Here is a 19,457-nt window from a genome sequence, read left to right on the forward strand (position 1 = left end):
AACTGTCTCTGTTCCCCGATGAGATTCATAGTGCTGCAGATATGGGCGCCCAGATTGAGGCCATGTTCGTCGACTTCAGGAAGGCATTAGACACTCTACCACATTGCCGTTTAGTGAGAAAAAATATCGGGTCAGATTGGTGACTGCATTCAAAATTTCTGTGCAGACAGAACTCAGCACGTCGCTCTTGACGGAACAAAATTGACAGTAGTAAAATGGTTCAAATGGCTCTGAGCACTATGGGACTTAACTTCTGAGGTCATCAGTCCCCTAGAACTTAGAACTACTTAAACCTAACAAACCTAAGGACATCACACACATCCATGCCCGAGGCAGGATTCGAACCTGCGACCGTAGCGGTCGCGTGGTTCCGGACTGTAGTGCCTAGAACCGCTTACCCACTCCGGCCGGCGACAGTAGTAAAGGTAATATTGGGAGAACCCAAACGAAGTGTGTAGAGTCGTTGCGTTTTGGAATGTGGGCTACGTAAATGACCTAGTAGAATGCGTCGGAACCTCTTTAAGGCTTTTCGTAGACGATGCCGTTGTCTATAAGAAGGTAGCAATTCCAGACGACAGTAACGATCCGCAGAAGAGCCTACAGAAGATTGATGAGCGGTGCAGGGACTGTTATCCTGTAGGACCGATAGAAGAGGTAGAGATGATCCAATGAGGAGTGGCGTTTAATCAGCGCGAGAGCGAGACAAAAATGCTCAACAAACTCCAATGGCAGGTGCCACAAAAGAGGCGTTGTACATCACAGGGAGGTTGACTGCCGAAATTTCGAGCGAGTATCTTTCGGGGAGAGTCGGACAAAGTATAACTTCTCCCTCCCATGTCTCATGAAATGACAAAACGAGAAAATTGCAGAAATTATGTGTAATACAGAGTTTTAACGACAATCATCCTTCCCACGCGCCATTCGCGAACGGAACAGGAAAGGGGGGGGGGGGGGATCAGTTAGTGATACCAGAGGTACCCTCTGCCACACATCGTCAGGCGGTTTGCGGTGTACTGATCTAGATGCAGAGTAGATTATTTATATTACACTACAGTCAAACAAAAAAAATCAACATGATTGCATGACTTTTGAAATTCGCTTCCTCCGAATAAAGTTTCGTATAACAGTATGATAGCTGCAAGATGCATTAGAATTTCCTAGCAAAGAGTGAGTCAGTATGTGCTGTATCTTCTGCTTACTATACTATATGAACGTTTCCCAAGTTCCATGAACAGCATTCTTTTTACTCTTCCACCAAAAATGGTAAGGGTAGAGGAAAATTTCCTTGCGTGGTGCCTTCGAAATTACTGACGCCGTCATCGTTTAAACATTTTCAGATATTACATTGTTCCAAAGGCAGGCTATGTAGTTTTTCGTTGCAGTGCTGCGTTACTGAGTCTCATGTTTGAAACCACCAGGAGAATCTGTCTCCCAACATAAACTACAGCACATTGACCAAAGCTAAGGTGTTTACGGAATGTTTTTTTCCGCGACTGGGGACCATTCTTTTAGAGAAAAAATTGCCAATAATGATACGTCAGATGTAGCCAGAGAATTTCGTTGCCTCTCTCTTAGCCTGTATCACAGCTTATGAGGTGCTATAAAACTCACTGGCTCAGTGGTATACAAATGACAATTTTATAAAGTTTCTGCCCTCCCCCCAATCCCCCCTCAATAAATTTCTGTGGAAGCCCACGATGCTATTACTAACTAAACCTTTAAAATATTTTCTCAAATTGCTTTACAGAATATACGAAATGCAATGGTATAAATTACTTTCTAGATGTTGTCTCTGGCAGGAAATGTGATCCTTACCTCAGTTGTCCTTATGTGTCCGACAGTGGTAGGCAACAGCGAAGTCAAAAGGAAGCCCACTGTAAAAAGAAAATAAAGATTATGAAACCATGTGGAAGTTTGCAGTAGACTGTAAAAAATATTGATAGTAACATCTTTCATTAGAAATTTTCAGAAAAGCGTTAACTACTCACCGCACCAGGCATAAATAGCTGAAAGCAATCATTGCTGTTCCAACACCTCTCTGCGTCATACATCTGTTCTCCCTATCATTAACCACCTTAGGGTAAAAACAGCAATAAAAAGATTCTGGTAATTTTATCGTAGGATGTTTCTAGGTACTCTGTCAAGAAAGACAATTCTCTTCCCAAATTTTCCCCTTAAATCCAGTAAGATTTCAGTCCAACTTCTTCACTAGAGAGAAGAAGAGGTGATTCCATTTTGTTTCCTTTCCAAAGTTAGCCTGATGCTGTCTGGTGGACTTTTAAACCACGGAATTATATTTTCGGACGGTGCTGACAAAAAAAAAAAAAAAAATTGTGCGCTTCAGCAACTATGTATTTTGCCAACAGAAACAGTTCATAACATTTCCTGTTTTTTTGTATTACAGCTAAGAAATTGCCATAAATCAGGAACATTTTGTTTTTCGCCACCCATAGCATCAAACACCTCTTGTAAATTTAGAGTTTCTGAAAGTTTGCGGGACTGTGATGAATGAGTAGGAATTTCGTACAAAAAGTGAGAAATACAAGAAAAGAAGATAGTAGGGATACTCTATACCATTATAGGGAAGGAAGTTCCGCAATACGCAAAGTTACAGGAACATGACGAGCGACAATACAGCCCGTGATCAACACGATGGAACTTCAAATTTGCATCACAGACTAAGGAAGACAGGGGCGGATCCGAAAAATCGGGTGATATATCTTGTGAAGAAGCACGCAGGTACAGCCTCCACTGAAATTTCCGCACTGTTCGCCGAGTATCACAACTCAGATACGTTGCTTATCACTGTTAGACAGAGAGCCATAAGTTCTGCAGCTGAACAAGAGACAGCGTGAAAAATTACTTGCAATGGGCTTGGACGTTTGAAGGGAAATAAGTAACATCTTAAGGGTGCAAACCCATGCGAAATTACGCAATAATACACACATCAGAAAAAGTTTTGCATCTCCTCCGTTCCCAGAACTCCTGAAGATAGACGTTGACTGTGGATATTATATCACAGACACAGTCCCTTTGACTGTTCAGAGATGTCATTAAACCCGCCCAAAAATGTAAACAACCATGCATGAGCAGCGCCTGCTTAGACGGAGGGGGTCCGACAGCCGATCAGTTTCAGTACTGATGAATAATTATTAGCTATTCATGGTAACGTGGATGGTTGGATGGTTGCGTGGGAAAAGAGATTATGCAGGGATCAGGAATTTGCTGCAGGACTTGAGAAAGGTTTGTGAAGCGAATTGGATGTGTTTGCAATATGAGTTCAACGTGATGAAATCAGAGGTGAGGGGCTGCGTAATGGAGCTTGGATTTATGGAGGGAATAGGAAAATAAGAGGCTATACCTAGCACTAAGGGTGTATTTCTGCGTGAACCAGGAAGCAGGCGTTAGTGAAAGTTAAATTGGAACAGGACATGGAGTGTGTGGAAGTGTAGAGGAGTAGGTATTTGTTGGCAGAGGCGCGACAGCAGTCCTGCTACTCAAGTTTCCGAGTTGTATAGAATTTATGGATGTGCTCTGTAAATTCGAGTACCAGTGCGCATGATAAATTGGCAGGTGTAGAAGGAGAGGTACATATAAAAGGAAAGGCAAAGAGCATGGCGCTGTCGAACATGCAGGGAGTGGCATAAGTAGGGAGATGTCAAATAAGAAATTTTTGTATGTGAATAATGGTGGTTGACTTCATTCTGTTATTGGTTTTAACCTATTCGGAATTTTAAGTTAGGAAGTAGAGTTTTCAAGCTAGTTTGCACTCGAATATTAATCAAGATATTTTAGTGTATAAGTAAGTAAAATGAGATGCATGTCTATGGAGAAATAAAGACCTGGAGAAGGCATCGAACAATTCGGAACTTGTTGCAATATTTCCATTATTACAGTTTGCACCAGATGATATAACTGTCAGTGCTCAGAAGCCGGAAAAAAGCATGTTGATACAGCAACTATTGTATGATTTCTTCATTTCACAAAATAGGCTTGCACAGTTGCATCAGCCCCACAAGAAGATCTCTTTATGCAAAAGAAAGTCCGGTGGATGTGGATGAGGAAATCATACAGATTGTGATGAATGAGACTGATGCTAACGTTAGTACAAGTTTTAGCTGTATTATGGAGGTAGGTGGTAAGGATAAAGTTCTTAACAGAATGGCTGTATAAATGTAGGGGAGGTATCGTGAAGGAAGACATTTTCCCGTATCAGCCGTGGACTCTCTCTCTCTCTCTCTCTCTCTCTCTCTCTCTCTCTCTCTCACACACACACACACACACACAAACTATTATTGTGGAGATACCGCGGAGTTAATCGGCTGAAAGATAACGTCGGGAATTAGAGGAGCAATAACGGTGCAATGTAGGTGGAAGGCATAGGATTCCGTGGTGTTTCATTGAGGATAAACACGAGGAGCTCATTGAACAGTACAATATCGATGACAGTAGTTTATGTTCCTTTTGTAAAGGTTCAAGCTAACATCCTCGTTATTAAGCGACCCTCAAAGGACTGTAGCAACATCACGCGAATTATTAGGGACTGAATATTAATGAACTTAAACAGCAAGCGAGTGTATCCCACATAACATGAAAATCTCATGTCCTTCATAAACGGTTTATGATATCGGTACAAGTTTTTCGACAATGGTAGGACCCAAATAAGTGGTCCGGGATGGTTAATAATCTCTTTTTTAAATCTGCTGTGATACGGGACAGATCTGTGTTTCTTTAACGGAATGAAATACTTTTCCAACAGCATTCAATGGCCGTTGCAAGGAGGAGCACCGTGCTATAATCCTTGATAAAGTTAGCAGTGAAACATTTGTTAAAATTATTCGGGATATGTGCTAAATTTGTGGCAGAAATGTGCCAGAGTAGCACAGTTTTAGTGTATTAACCGATGTTTGGCCACCAATGTAGGTGAAACTGCGATGACCCAGCAGAGTTAGACTTCATGTTTAGCACATCGTAGCTACTTTAAATAACAATGATAATAATAAAATTTCTGAATTCATAACATGCATTATATCACTGTATTTCTCTCCTGAAATACCAAATGAAATATTTACAGTGATCCACTAAAAACAGAAAACACAGTTATTTCAATATATCGCTACCTAAAAAATATAAAGATAAAAAAGTACTCGCCGTCTTGTGGAATATGACGAGTAAAAAGTCTATTTTCGACGTCTTGAACCATTTATGAAATATCTATGGTGATCGCGTTATGTAGTATATATATCGGAGGAAAAGGTCAGTGCGGAAATACGGCTACTTTGTGCTTTGTAAAAATTTCAGCATTGCTTAGCAAGAGCTGTTCTACACAAGCAAGCTGGCTGGAGCAACCGAGAGCCAGCACAGTGTTTATGGAGCGAGTGTAGAGCTGAGTGTGTGGACAGCGGGGAACGCCCTCTCCTCTGCACTCGAGGCCTCTTGTCGCGCGGCAACGGAGAACGTCAATATCAACAAACGGGCTGCCCGCTGCCCCGAGCCAGAGCTAAGAAATGAGGCGTGGCTCGAACTCACCACAGGTCTCTATCTAATCGCCCTACGAAAAGCGTTTACCCTGTCTGCTAGTCGGCACAGCATCAAGAGCGACAGCTGAACTGAAAATCAGCTCTAATCTCAGGGTAGAGGGAAGGTTACTGTACTGGACAGGGAGTCAGTTGGATTCCACGTCGAATATGTATAACTATCGCCCTTGTAGCTACAGTTTATCGTAGGTAGGAGGAGGAACGAAGGATACCACGTAAATGGAAAACAAAAATATTTTATGCTCGCTTATGATGACTTGTCTAGAGACTGAACAACTCCGCTGTAGGAAAACGTAAGGATGGGACATTAGAGTTTAATGTCACGTCGATGACGAGGACATTAAAGAAGGGCCACAATCTCCTACTAGGGAAGGAAATCAGCCGTGTCATTTTCAAGGGCACTATCCGAGCCTTTGCCTAAGTGACTGAGGGAAACCACAGAAGAACTAAGTCTGGATGGTCGCAGAGGTATCGGAACCGCCCCCCCCCCTCTCCCCTCCCCCAAATGCGAGTGTTTTACAACTGAGCCACCTCTCGCGGTTACTCTGTGAGAACCATCATTCTTATGAACTCAACTTGCTCTATTCGTTCATAAGGTCCAAAGGCAATAGTTAGCTGAGCTGAGACCGATATCGCGTTTTTTGACTGCAGGTAAGCCTGACGGAATTCCAGTCAGATTTTGTATTGGTTCAAATGGTTCAAATGGCTCTGAGCACTATGGGACTTAACTTCTGAGGTCATCAGTCCCCTAGAACTTAGAACTACTTAAACCTAACAAACCTAAGGACATCACACACATCCATGCCCGAGGCAGGATTCGAACCTGCGACCGTAGCGCTCGCGCGGTTCCAGACTACAGCGCCTAGAACCACTCGGCCACCCCGGCCGGCAGATTTTGTATTCAATACGAATAGGAATCGGTTCGGTTCCCACTTCATATTTATCGAGAATCTCTTGCGCAGCGAATAGTCCAGTGTGACTGGAAAATAGTGCAGGCTACTCCTGTTTACAGAAAGGGTAAACTATCGGAAGCTCAGAATTACAGACCGTTATCGCTGTTGTCTGTATGATGCAGGATCCTGGGGCATATTAAAAGCTCAGCTACTGTGACGGTCCTGAAGGAAACCAAGTTCCTCACAAAGAAGCTGCACTGATTCAGGAAAAGGCCATCCGTGTGAAACACAGCTTCTTTATTCATCCACAACATCTTGCTAACACTAGATAAAGGTGAATAGATACATTCTCCCTTCCTAGATTTCCGAAAGGCGTTCCACATCGCACCACCCGGTCGACTGCTAACCAAGAAACGATTATAAGGAGGATCTTCGCCAATATGTGACTTGCCCGAGGACCATAAGACTAGTGCAAGGCTTCACAGTAAAAGTGTTTCGGGAGTAGACCGTGGCCACAAGTTTGCGAACAGCAAGCACTCTACCTCCTCCATCGTCACAGGGAAGATTGGTTCAAATGGCTCTGAGCACTATGCGACTTAACTTCTGAGGTCATCAGTCGCCTAGAACTTAGAACTAATTAAACCTAACTAACCTAAGGACATCACACACACCCATGCCCGAGGCAGGATTCGAACCTGCGACCGTAGCGGCCGCTCGGCTCCAGACTGTAGCGCCCAGAACCGCACGGCCACTCCGGCCGGCCACAGGGAAGAGGATGAAGATTTTTGTAAATAAGGAAATCGAATCTGACCCAAATGCCTGGAGAAATGTAGAATGACTTTATGTTGCCTCTCGCACTACAGATATTCCAGCTGTAAATCAGCGCGAATTAAGTACTCGAAGACATTTATTTTCCCATCCAGCTACGCTACGAATCTGGACTTTTTTCCCCCTATGTGACTGACTCTGCGTCTGTTGATACATAAGCTAATAAATTCCTTGACAAACATACATTTTTTACACTTTCTTTAACACAAGTAAGAATTTCACATCCACCTATGTGCCCGTGATGCCTACACGTTCAAAGAGCGCTAGAGAATATGCAAAGGGACTGATGACCTTAGCAGTTAAGTCCCATAATATTTTACACACACAGAATATGCAACAAAATATTCAGAAATTGCTCTGAACGTCGTGTGTCATAACCTATGCGTGACACGTGATTGTCATGTTTGATAACAGCACCATGTGAACCTTCTACCTGGCTTGGACATAAATGTTCAGCTGCGACTACCAAGGATTCTGTTACTAAATCACCATCTTGCAGCTGTTCGTTCGGCTCCCTCCGTCGGATGTTTGAGTCTCCTCGGGCATGGATGTGTGTGTTGTCCTTAGCGTAAGTTAGTTTAAGTTAGATCAAGTAGTGTGTAAGCCTAGGGACCGATGACCTCAGCAGTTAGGCCCCATAGGAACTTACCACAAATTTCCAAAAATTACCATTTGTGAAAGGACGCAAAGACTTTACTAAAGGTGGTGCCGTTTTGTAGCTCGACCAAACGGCAGACTCACTTGATTTTTCTCCCTATTCTTCCTCCGCTTTAAAGGAGCCTTTTAAGTTTTAAACCTTCTTGCATATTTTCGGGTCATTCACATTTTCAGTTTCCGTATTCTCTGATGTGGTAAGACATGTAATGCGTTTGTAAAGTCAACTTCCTGAAAGTATTCGGTGTCTTATGGTACACTAAACATTTTGCCGGCCGGGGTGGCCGAGCAGTTTTAGGCGCTACAGTCTGGAACCGCGCGGCCGCTGCGGTCGCAGGTTCGAATCCTGCCTCTGGCATGGATGTGTGTGATGTCCTTAGGTTAGTTAGGTTTAAGTAGTTCTAAGTTCTAGGGGACTGATGACCTTAGAAGTTAAATATCATAGTGCTCAGAGCCATTTGAACTAAACATTTTGGGAACCTATATTTTTGTGTAAACGATAAGATTCCTAGCACTGCAGATTGAAATACGAAAACACTGTAGGTGTGGCACAGTGCTGTCTCGCTAGTGCTGCTATCAGGTGGCCCCACTGTTAAAACTGATCCTGTCCGATTTCACAGTTGGAGCGTCACATGTGTTGTCGTGACCGTTTTAATGCGCGCGCAACTGTTCTGCTCGCGAGCAAGTGCCTGAGCAAACGCGGGTAACTCAAGCTCAAAATTAGCCAGTTGTTAAGACCTAGACCGATAGAACTAGTAGAACTGGACGCCGAGTGTTCCACTGAAACGAAATTTCTGGATGTGCCCCAACGAAGCACAATTGGACAGAGTAACATTGCCAATGTACATAAACGATTCATCAGACAAGACTAGCAGCAGTAAAACGTTTTTAGCTCACAGTTCTGCTATGTAGAGGAAAGTATTGCCTTGTATAATCGTAAGAAATTGTAGAAAGGTTTTGACAAAATTTACACACGATTGAATGAATAGCATTTCTCTTTAAATGTGGGTGAATGTAAGAAATGCCTGCAATAAAAAGAAAGAACACGGTAGATTAATGGTGACCATCTTTAACATGTCAAGTGCTTTTCTTGTTCCTCTTTGCGTTATCCCGATTCTCTTCGAGGTCGGGATTGTTCTAGATGGTGGCCTGATGCCGCCACCACTCCCATCGGTATACGTACACTGCCTGACAAAGAGAAGTCAGGTAGTGAAGTACCCTAAAGACGAGGAGAAAATGAAATAAAACTTCACGGATTGAGAGAGTCTGACATGTTATTTCAGTGATAGCTAAATCGAGTAAAATGTACAAAGATCAGTCATCAGTATGACGTTCCGTCTCCTCTGGCCTGGATGCACGCACTGATTCGGTTGGGGAATACTGCCATTTAAGTCCCCCCTGAGGCAAGCTGGTTCACAACTGTTGTAACTGGTCATTCATATCCAAGACAATGGTACTGAGACAGAACTGACGTCTTCTTTGTTAGGAACAGATACTATCGCATGAGAGGTAATGCATGAGAAACCAGGATGTCCATGATGTACTTTTGTACCGTCAGAATTCTCTCAATCACTACTAGCCTTGGCCTGAATTCATAGCCCGATCGCTCTCCACTCCATAACGCCAGGAACAACAACGTTCCGGTTCTCTAAAACACTGGAAGAATGGGACCTCTGCCCTGTTCGCTACCATACTTGCAGACGATGGACATCTGGGGTAGAGCAGAGCCACAATTCATAGCTGAACGCAATGCGACGCTATTGGTCAGTAGTTCAGGCTTCGTGGTCACGGCAATACTCCATAAGCGACAGTTTTTGTTATGACAGTAACGGTAACCTACGCATTGGACGAGAAGACAATTTCGTAGTCCAGCTGGTGCTAGTCGCCGATCAATGATGCGGAATGACACAGATTGTTGTAGAGAGTTCAATACTTGTACTCGGATGGCAGGAGCAGATTTGCAGGAGTTGCGAGTACTTGGTGTAGAATACATGGATCCTCCCTTAGTGTAGTCAGATGTGGTCGACTAGAACCTTGACGACGAGTATGACTGCCCTCACGTTCCCATGCAGCCCACCATCAGGCTACTATCGCAACCGAATGTCCTACAGATCTCGATGTTGCATGATTTGACAGCAGGCCAAATGGAGACCCACAATGACGCCACCACTAAAACCCTGCAAGGTGCTGATAACGCTGTCTCATTCGAGTACGCGACACCCCCGTGTCCTTCACCGTGGTGATGCAACATTTCACTCTGTTCATCCTATTTACATAGCCTAGCAGGCCTGTTAACAACACTAACTCGAACAATGCTAAACAGAAACAACAGTGAACACAAACAACACTAAACGTGCACAACACTAGCCGGCCAGGGTGGCCGAGAGGTTCTAGGCGCTACAGTCTGGAACCGTGCGACAGTGATATCTGATCATGTCTTCTGGGAGCTTCAGTCTTCTTGTCATGCAGTGTATTTAAGGGTAATGCTAAAAAACGGTACAAAGTGGGACGATTACGTACATTCAGTATTAAAGAAGGAGAATGGAAGACCTGGATTTATTGGAAGCGTTTTGGGAAAATACAATGCATCTGTAAAGGAAATCGCATACGGGATCCTGGTGCCACCAATTTTAGAGTATTGTTCTAGTGTTCGGAGCCACTATGTAGGAGGCATGACAAAAGACATCGAACGAATTCAGAGACGCTCTCCTAGACCATATGAAAGTGTAACAGAAATGATCGGTGAACATGGATAGGAACCCTTGGAAGAAACACGATGTAGTTCTCACGAAAACCTGTTGGATAAATTTACATAAGTTTTATTCAAAAAATGCTGTGCGATCATTACGCTGCCTCCATCATATATCTAGCACAGAGATCATGAGAATAAGACAATAGAGATCAGGGTACATAGAAAAATATATAGACGGTCACTTCTCCTCCCTCAATGCGCCAATGGAATAGCAAAGAAAATCGGTAATGTTGGAACGGTGTAAACTCCACCCTGCACTATACGGAGGCTTCTGGAATATGGTGGACGTCCCGCCCAAGTGTTGACCGGAGTATTTTCTCTTGTGTTTTGGCAGATATTTGTGATTTCATTTGTGTTATGTGTTCCTGGTGTCAGTACATGCACATACTTCTTGTCACGCCTTGAATACGATACCCAGAATCGACGAAGAGCGTCGACTTGTTTCCCATTACAAACAAAATGATTTTTAAAGCGGATTTTTAAGTACCTATTGGATACAGCGGTCCCAGGTTAGTCTAGTACAGTATTCGTTTTACCGATAAGTATTAACAGGGACAGCAGAACACGACGAATAGCCAGTACTCCAGTAGCGACGGAACAGCGCTGCTGCATTCCGAGAGCAGTCAGCGCGGGCCAGTGCGGCGCTGTTGCTGATGGAGTACTTATTATTCGGGTATTACCGTGCCTTTCCATACATATCGATAAAAGGGAGCCGGCCGATGTGGCCGAGCGGTTCTAGGCGCCCCAGTCTGGAACCGCGCGACCGCTAAGGTCGCAGGTTCGAGTCCTGCCTCGGGCATGGATGTGTGTAATGTCCATAGGTTAGTTAGGTTTAAGTAGTTATAAGTTCTAGGGGACTGATGACCTCAGATGTTAAGTCCCATAGTATTCAGAGCCATTTGAACCATTTTAGATAAAAGGAATACCACACTAGGCTAATTTGGGGCCGCACTATCAAATGGGCACGCAAAGTTCCGCTTTAAATATCATTTTGTTTGTAATGGGGAACAAACTGACGCTTTTCGTCGGCACTGGGCGTCACATGAAAGACAATGATGATCAGTATTTGTTTCGGTTTACTATAGACACACATTTAAAAATAAAATTGCAAATATATACCAAAACATCAGAGAAAACGCTCCTGACGACTCTTCAGAGGCTCACGCGGTGTATGTAGATGTGGACATAGGATGTGTGACTATGTTTATGTAAGTTATAGAATCATACGTGTGAATGATGTGTGCAGTAAATGGCCTGCCTGCATGAACATGTCTTTGATTCTCAAATTGTTTGTATTGTCCACCAATGTTTCATCGTTGATGCAGCGTTGACTTGGAGTTGTGAAGTGTTATAATAAATAAAATTGTATAATTCGTTGTGTTATATATTCTGAAGGTACAAGAAATCACGCCATAGTTGGGCCCATGACCATAGTGGTTAAAGTTTGTGTTATTAAAACGAGTCACATTAGCAGCGATAGCTATTTACGTTAAAATTTGTGGCGTAATCCGGATATCATGAATAACTTAGTTTCATTATGAAATTAACGATTAGCGATGCAGGATTTCTGAATCTACCCCCAACTTCATTATTTTGAGTGTGGGGCTGATACTGTATTAGACGTTTCCGGGAAAGAGAAGAGTATATTACCCTCAATGGTGCAATACTTACGAAAATACTGTTGTTCGAACTAACATTCGAGTTGAGAGAAATTATAGTTTGTTTTCCAAAGACTCCAGCATCTGAAATTTCTAGCCTTGCTAGCACAGTCGTTCATTTCAGGATAAAGCTGGGCAGCAAAAATAATATCTGTAAAAATTTCAAAGCTTACAAAGTATTACTAGTAATCAATTCAAACTGGGAAACGTACCAGCAAGAAATAGTTAAAATTGCAGACATGGTCTACACGTCACCCTTGTGACGGCAAAGGTCAGTGCAAACCAGTCGATAAAACAGAAAAATCTCAGCGACACTGTTCCACTGCTCTTGCTGGGCTGACAACCACATGGCCCGTATGGCCGCGAAAGGCGTAGAGGTCTATCCACAGTGCTACACCACTGTAGCAGAGCAACGATTGTGAACCTGTGTGCGCCGAGAAATCGATGCCGTCTGTTACGCTCCGTGGCAGGCCTGCTATCGGTTCATGGTTGAGAAGGCATATACATATCGGACTGCGGTGGGCGGCGGCAGGTGAATGCCGTCACTGGTGTACTGCGTGTTAAAATGTACTGTTTTGTGACGAGCCTCGCTTCAACATCATCAGCAGTAAAGGCCGTATAAATATTATACGCGAAAATTGTGAGTGCAGTCTGCCAGACTGTAATGTTCAACAGCATAGCGGCCAAACTCAGAATCAGAGGTCATGCAGTGTTCTGCAAACCTAATCATTTACGTAACTTGACGTACCTAGTACGTGGTTCATTTACAGTCACGTCTGTCATTTTAGTGCTGCAGCTTTGACGAATGGTAGTGCATATACGAGGGGCGTTCAATAAGTAATGCAACGCATTTTTTTCTCGGTCAATTCCGGTTGAAAACATGCGGAACTTGTTGTGGGACATCGTGGAATATTTCAGTTTCAGCCCCTATAGTTTCATCACGGTGCGATAGGTGGCAGCGCTATACGTAGCCTTCAAAATGGCGTCTGAAACGGAGGTTCGTTCCAAGTAGAGAGCTGTTACTGACCTTCCTTTCGTGGAAAACAGAGCATCGCAGATATTCGTAGGCGCAGAATGTCTATAGAGGCCTGACAGTGAACAAAAAGCACGGTGAGTCGTTGGGCGAGATGTCTGTCATTATCGCAACAGCGTCGCGCAAACCTGTCCGATCTCCCGCGTGCCGACCGGCTGCACACAGCTGTGATTCTTGCAATATTGGAACCTACGGATATTCTCATTCGAGATGATCGACGGATCACAATCAAACAAGTCTGCACACCAGAGAGAAGCTCACAAAACTTCATTGACTTGTTCTTCCTCATCCACCCTACAGCACGGATCTCGCAGCTTCCGACTTCCATCTGTTTGGCGCAATGAGAGATGCACTTCGCGGGAAGTAGCACGTGAATGACGCGGAGGTTATTGATACAACAAGACGTTGGTTCCGATGTCGACCAGTAAGGTGGTATCTTGCGGACATACAGGCCCTCCCGGTAGGGTGGCGTAAGACCGTCGCATTGAAAGGTGATTATGCTAAAAATTGAGGTCTTCAGCCAAAAAAGTGAGGAAAGTATTCTCGAAGGTGTAGAACTGGTGCCAGCCGGTCAGGTGACAATCCAACGCTGATTTAAGTCGTTACAGTGCAGTGGTGTGTATGTGCCACTTGGTTGTATGAAATCAGCACAAAAAAATGTGTCGACGTGGAGACGAGACATCATGGCAGAAAGTAGCTGTCGTGTTTAGACTCATGACCACCAAATGAACGAAGTTGGTCGATTTATTGGTGTATTAACGAAGACAGTGAATCATATCTACAAGGAATGGTGTACCAATCGCAACACTGAAACTAGGCGTGAGAACAGTGTTCGTAAAAAGATCTTAACCTACAGGGACCAGAGGCATGTACTACACTTTCTCAGTGACAACCAAGTTCAAACCGATATGAGTTGCTGTTGTCAATAATGGATGTCCAGCTCAACCAGTTTTATTGGGATGGGAACGGCATGCATTGGACAGCTGGAAACATATACCTCGCAAACGACCAAACAACACTGAAAGTGAGCGGTGGGTGAGTGGAGGCATATGTAGTGTGGTCCGACTAGTCGCAGTTTTGCCACTTTTGAAATGATGTAACGCATCGATTGCACCAACGACAGAATGAGCTGTACAACCAACTGTGTGTGGGTTGGTTCAAATGGCTCTGAGCACTATGGGACTTAACATCTGAGGTCATTAGTCCTCTAGAACTTATAACTACTTAAACCTAACTAACCTAAGGACATCACACACATCCACGCCCGAGGCAGGATTCGAACCTGAAGCGCCTAGAACCGCTCGGACACCTCGGCCGGCAACTATGTGTGGGAAGTGTAGTTTAGACCGGAGATGGTTCTGTGGTGTGTTGGAATTGTTTTTCGTACCACAAGCTGAAGGCACTCATTGGGTTAGTGCAAACACGTACCAGGATGTTTATCTGTAATTCTTGTACAGAGGACACTTCCTCCTTTCAGGTTGACAATATCAGGTTTCACAGAACAGCAGGCATACGTTTCTGGTTTCGTCGAACACTCAGGCATCCTATCGCACCCCCATTGGTCGTTAAATCACGCGACCCTCATCCGATAGAAAATGTCTGGGACTATTTGGCACAATGGGAGAATTGTAGAAATCTGTATCCCCGAAATCTGGAGGCTCTGCAGGATGTAAACATCCATGTATGGGCGTAGCTGAACAAACTCTCTTCGTCGCCAAACTGAGAGCATTATAAAGGCTAGAGGCGGTGTTAAACGGTATTAGCGTGATGTCGCTTGGGTGTGAGAAGATTTTTGTCCAGTGTGCTAATGTGGGAGATAATTGTCACTGGAATTAAGGCAGGTTAGCACCCATAGGTTGCCTGGAACTCTAGTGGTGGAAGAATTTTTTGTCCAAGGTAGTTTGGCCAACACGGGGAAGAGAGAGAGAGAGAGAGAGAGGGGGGGGGGGGAGAGAGAGAGAGAGAGAGAGAGAGAGAGGCGTACGACACCTGATCACCAGTCTGTGTGCCGGTGACCTGAGTTATATTCCAAGTCTCTTATCAATGTTGTTGTTCCACAGCCTTTCAAACTGGAGAAGAGAGAGAGAGAGAGGGGGGGGGGGGAGAGGGAGAGGCGTACGACACCTGATCACCAGTCTGTGTGCCGGTGACCTGAGTTATATTCCAAGTCTCTTATCAATTTTGTTGTTCCACAGCCTTTCAAACTGGCATTTGTAACCTGCAACCAAATGAGCAGAAAGCTGTCAGCGTATTTCTCGACCAGAAACTGAAAGGTGCTGAGCTGGCATGACGAAAGTCTCTGTCCTGGACCTGGGGCGAGTGTGGTTGTAACATGTCTATCCCTGCTTCCGAGACTGGGACATTATTGACTCAGCCTAGCACGAAGGCCAGATTGTCTCAGTGGTGACCCAAATTACACCACGTCCTAGCCTAGCACTGCACCGCTTCAGCGACCTACATGGTAAAAAATGGCGTTTGTGACAACAGGGAACATCGAGTGCCGGTAAGTACGACCTGCTCCATGTGCACAGTATCTGTCATCATTCACAGACAGCTCTGAGAAGTACCTCAAACCAATCGTCAACCTGATGTGTGTCATCCTGTCGACCTACTACTAGGCGTTGTCTCCGCTAGCTGCGGGTCTATGGGCTGCACCTAGTCCTGATGCGTTTGGGAGCTGAAATGGTGCCTTCGAATTCAGGGCGCCTACTCGGGGATCCACGGTCCGTAGTCACCATCCACCCCTGACTTTCTGTAGAGCCACCGCCTGTCCTGCGTGTACGCACTCAGCTATCACAGGTTTGCGCTTACTGGCCACTGTTAGTGCATCCTACATCGAAGTCCTCAAGTCACAGCCCCGCTCGAGTGCCTCCTGCACTGGGCCTTCCACAGACTTATGTGGTCGTGCACTTGCGCCAAACGGCGGGGCTGACTTACTGCAGAGTTTGCTGGTGCGGTACGCCTGCCGCCCGTCAGTCCTAACGCGCAAGTCGAGGTAAATGGTTTCTCAGCACGTAGTGCCTGCGCGGCCTGGAGACTGTGCGCTGGCTGCCGCCCGCTGCCGCACGCTGAGCTGAGAGAGCACCACCTTCCAGGACCAGAGCGCCCCGCTGTGCGCAGACCACAGCAAGGCAACGCCTTCGGCTGCTGTTTCAGTTCTGATCAATAAATCTATTGTTATTTTTCACGACGTCTATGATTCCACGACGGCCGGCCACTCGATTCTACGTACCTGCTGCCCTTAAACCCATCCTGCATCGACTTCGTGACCTGCAGCGAGGTCAATAAACGCTCGAGCCATCCTGATTCCGCTACAATTTCTTATAGAGTGAGGGCATCTACCAATGTTGACAATTATCCGCCGACATTGCTGATAGTGATGTTAGTTTATAGGATGGGGACCTGCAGCTTCCTTGATTCTATTTGAGAGGAGTTGCCTATGTGCTGGCACTGTGTTTCATCACTTACTTTCTTTCTTGCGATTGTTATAATCAGCAATAACACAAAAACGCAATGTTACACTGCCCAAGCACTGTTAACGTTCGGGTGAATGATTAAGCAAGTGGAAAGCCACACGACTCTCCAGCTATTCTGTTACAATCACAGAACCAATATGACAACATGCATTGTTTTTCGCTGGGAGACAAAATATAAAAAAGGAGAATATTGCGACGGAAAATTTAGTGAGTTCCTGAAGAACAAAACTGGCAGTCAGCTAAAAGTATGTTGAAAAGCACCTAAAACCGGCACTAATACCAACTGGCGTAACACGCTACAGGTTTTTAATCTGGTGATTAAATCCGTTCTGAAACCTGAGCCTGCAACTCTCTTTCAAGTTTGAATAAATTTCAAAGAAATCATGGTAAACCTGAAGCACTATGGTTGAATCTGATTTTGAAACCGTACAGTAATGAAAGAGAAGTGGATGTTATACAACCACGACAGCTGGTCTGTGAGCTCGCGGAACGAATGGTGAGTGGAATCGGTACAGGTACGAGACATGAACCATGTGTATGGATGATAAGCGACAGGCTGAAATTAATTTCTTGTTTAAAGCAACAGTAATGAAAGCTCGTGAAGATGCCGCCGGCAAGATTCGAAGAAAATTGCTGATATTACCAGTGATTTCTTGGAAGAGTACTTCAGTGTTCGTACATCTTCCTCGATCTTAATGCATTTCAGACTACAAAAATTATGCATATCGTCGATACGAAGTAGGAGCATTAGGTCGTATGATAATATTTCATCACGAACATAGGCCAAATAAGAAAAACTTACTGTTCGTAATGGTTTCGTAATACGGTCCTCTGTTGGTGGCATGGTAACAAGGAAGGGAATAGCTCCGCCACTCGAAGAAACAAAGGTAGATTAACGTCTCGTCGAAATTAGAAATGGAGCATTAGCTTCGTGGGTTAAACATGAAGGACGAAGAAAGGAGATGTAAAGAACGAAGCAGGCAACATTTCTGCTGATTTTGAAAAACTAAGGAATACACAAATTAGGATGGTCGCCTGGGATTTATAGGTCACTCCTCTCGAATACCAGACCAGTGTTTTAGCACCGCACCATCTCGTGCGGTGAAACACTTGAAGCAATGTTTTCGGCTTTCCTGGACGCTGATAATCTCGACGTTGAGCGCCGATAAAATCAAAACACACACACACACACACACACACACACACACACACACACACACACACACACAGCTTTCCTTTCCTCAGAGCGCAGCGGTCGCCAGAACGAAATGGTGTGGGGGGGATATACAATCGGTGAAACAGCTGATGGCGTTCTTAAAAACAGCAGAAGCAATGTAAAATTGTGCCGTCTCACATTCATCGATATTTACTGCTGATATTTGTTCACAGCGTAACAACATTGATAACTGGAATTACTTCGATGATTCGTTTTGTGGCTCAAAGGTAATTGGTGTCGGAAAAAAATATATCTCGTCACCGATTCCACCAATGAATCGTCGTATGTTTCGAGTTGTCATCCGAAGTATCTTTGTCGAATTCAGTTGCTTTTACGTAGCTCATAGCTTTGAACACTTATTTTTAGTACAACGGTTATTTTCATGACACAAAAATGTCACTGTAATTAGAATATATCAGTGGGTTTGTTTTCTGTCTCTTTTAATCGAGGTGTGTCACAATAAACTCTTTCGAAAGGTACCATATAAGGCTTGGTGTAGAACTGTTAAGCAACAAACTGCATCCTTGTAAGGCTTCAGTACCGCGTACTACATTCCTCTGTTGATAACTTGTTTCAGATGCATGTTCAGGGTACAATTTACCTTTCTAATTGAAAAAAAAAAAATGCAACAGTAAGCACTAGACACTTTGTCACTCTCCTGTTCTGCTTTAAGATCTTTCAGTATGGCAACTGGTAGTAGTCGATTCTCAAATACATCTCCTTAATAAGACGTAGAGTTTAAGACAAACTAGCGGAGAATCGCTTCTGATAGAAAATGTACGAAAACCTCCATTTTACCTTACATCCGGAAATGCATACGTCCATGATGGCAACACTAAAATACTTCAACATAAAGTAAGTTTCATTTCTGATTGCATCTGAAGCGAACGCAGTGATGTGTATTTTAAAAATGATCCATTATGTATAACAGAAACAAAGTAATGGAAAAGGCTGGGTGGTCGAAGAGACCTACACTATCGGTAGAATAGAGAGAGAGAGCTTCTTGCATAAGAACCATTAGATGTAAAGTACTTTCTGGAAAAACAGTATTTTTCCCTTATACACAACAATGTGTCCAGATAACTCACTTGTTTAAATCCGAAGTAAAAAATTAAATGCAATGTGTTTAGAGTCGGTAGCCAACACGTAAACAGTGTTAGTATTTGACTCGACTTACAACTTCATGGTAGAGGATATTGAGTTATAATGTCTTCTCTTTAATTTTCAGTAATAGTGACTTCGTTCAATGGAACTGGGTATTACGTATGGTCTCTTAGGATAGGTCGTGATGTAGAGGATTATAATTCTACAATTCATGAGGTATCTGTCATGTCTGCATGAAAAATATTACGTAAGATCCGTCTGCCGAGAGGGTCTGCGAAAAGGCTTCAGTTAAAGATGGAACCTGGT

The 19,457-nt window shown here is 44.1% G+C and overlaps 1 protein-coding gene across 1 annotated transcript in view; it reads right to left on the minus strand.

The window, feature by feature from the left end:
- LOC124556703 (catenin delta-2) overlaps positions 1-19,457 on the minus strand; it is a 506,669-nt gene that overhangs the window by 298,382 nt on the left and 188,830 nt on the right. The window contains exon 2 of the mRNA XM_047130679.1: positions 1,816-1,874. The gene's annotated coding sequence lies outside the window, so the exon portion shown is untranslated. The remainder of the gene's footprint in view (positions 1-1,815; positions 1,875-19,457) is intronic.

The sequence above is a fragment of the Schistocerca americana genome, chromosome X (assembly GCF_021461395.2).
Source record: "Schistocerca americana isolate TAMUIC-IGC-003095 chromosome X, iqSchAmer2.1, whole genome shotgun sequence".
Taxonomy (NCBI): domain Eukaryota; kingdom Metazoa; phylum Arthropoda; class Insecta; order Orthoptera; family Acrididae; genus Schistocerca; species Schistocerca americana.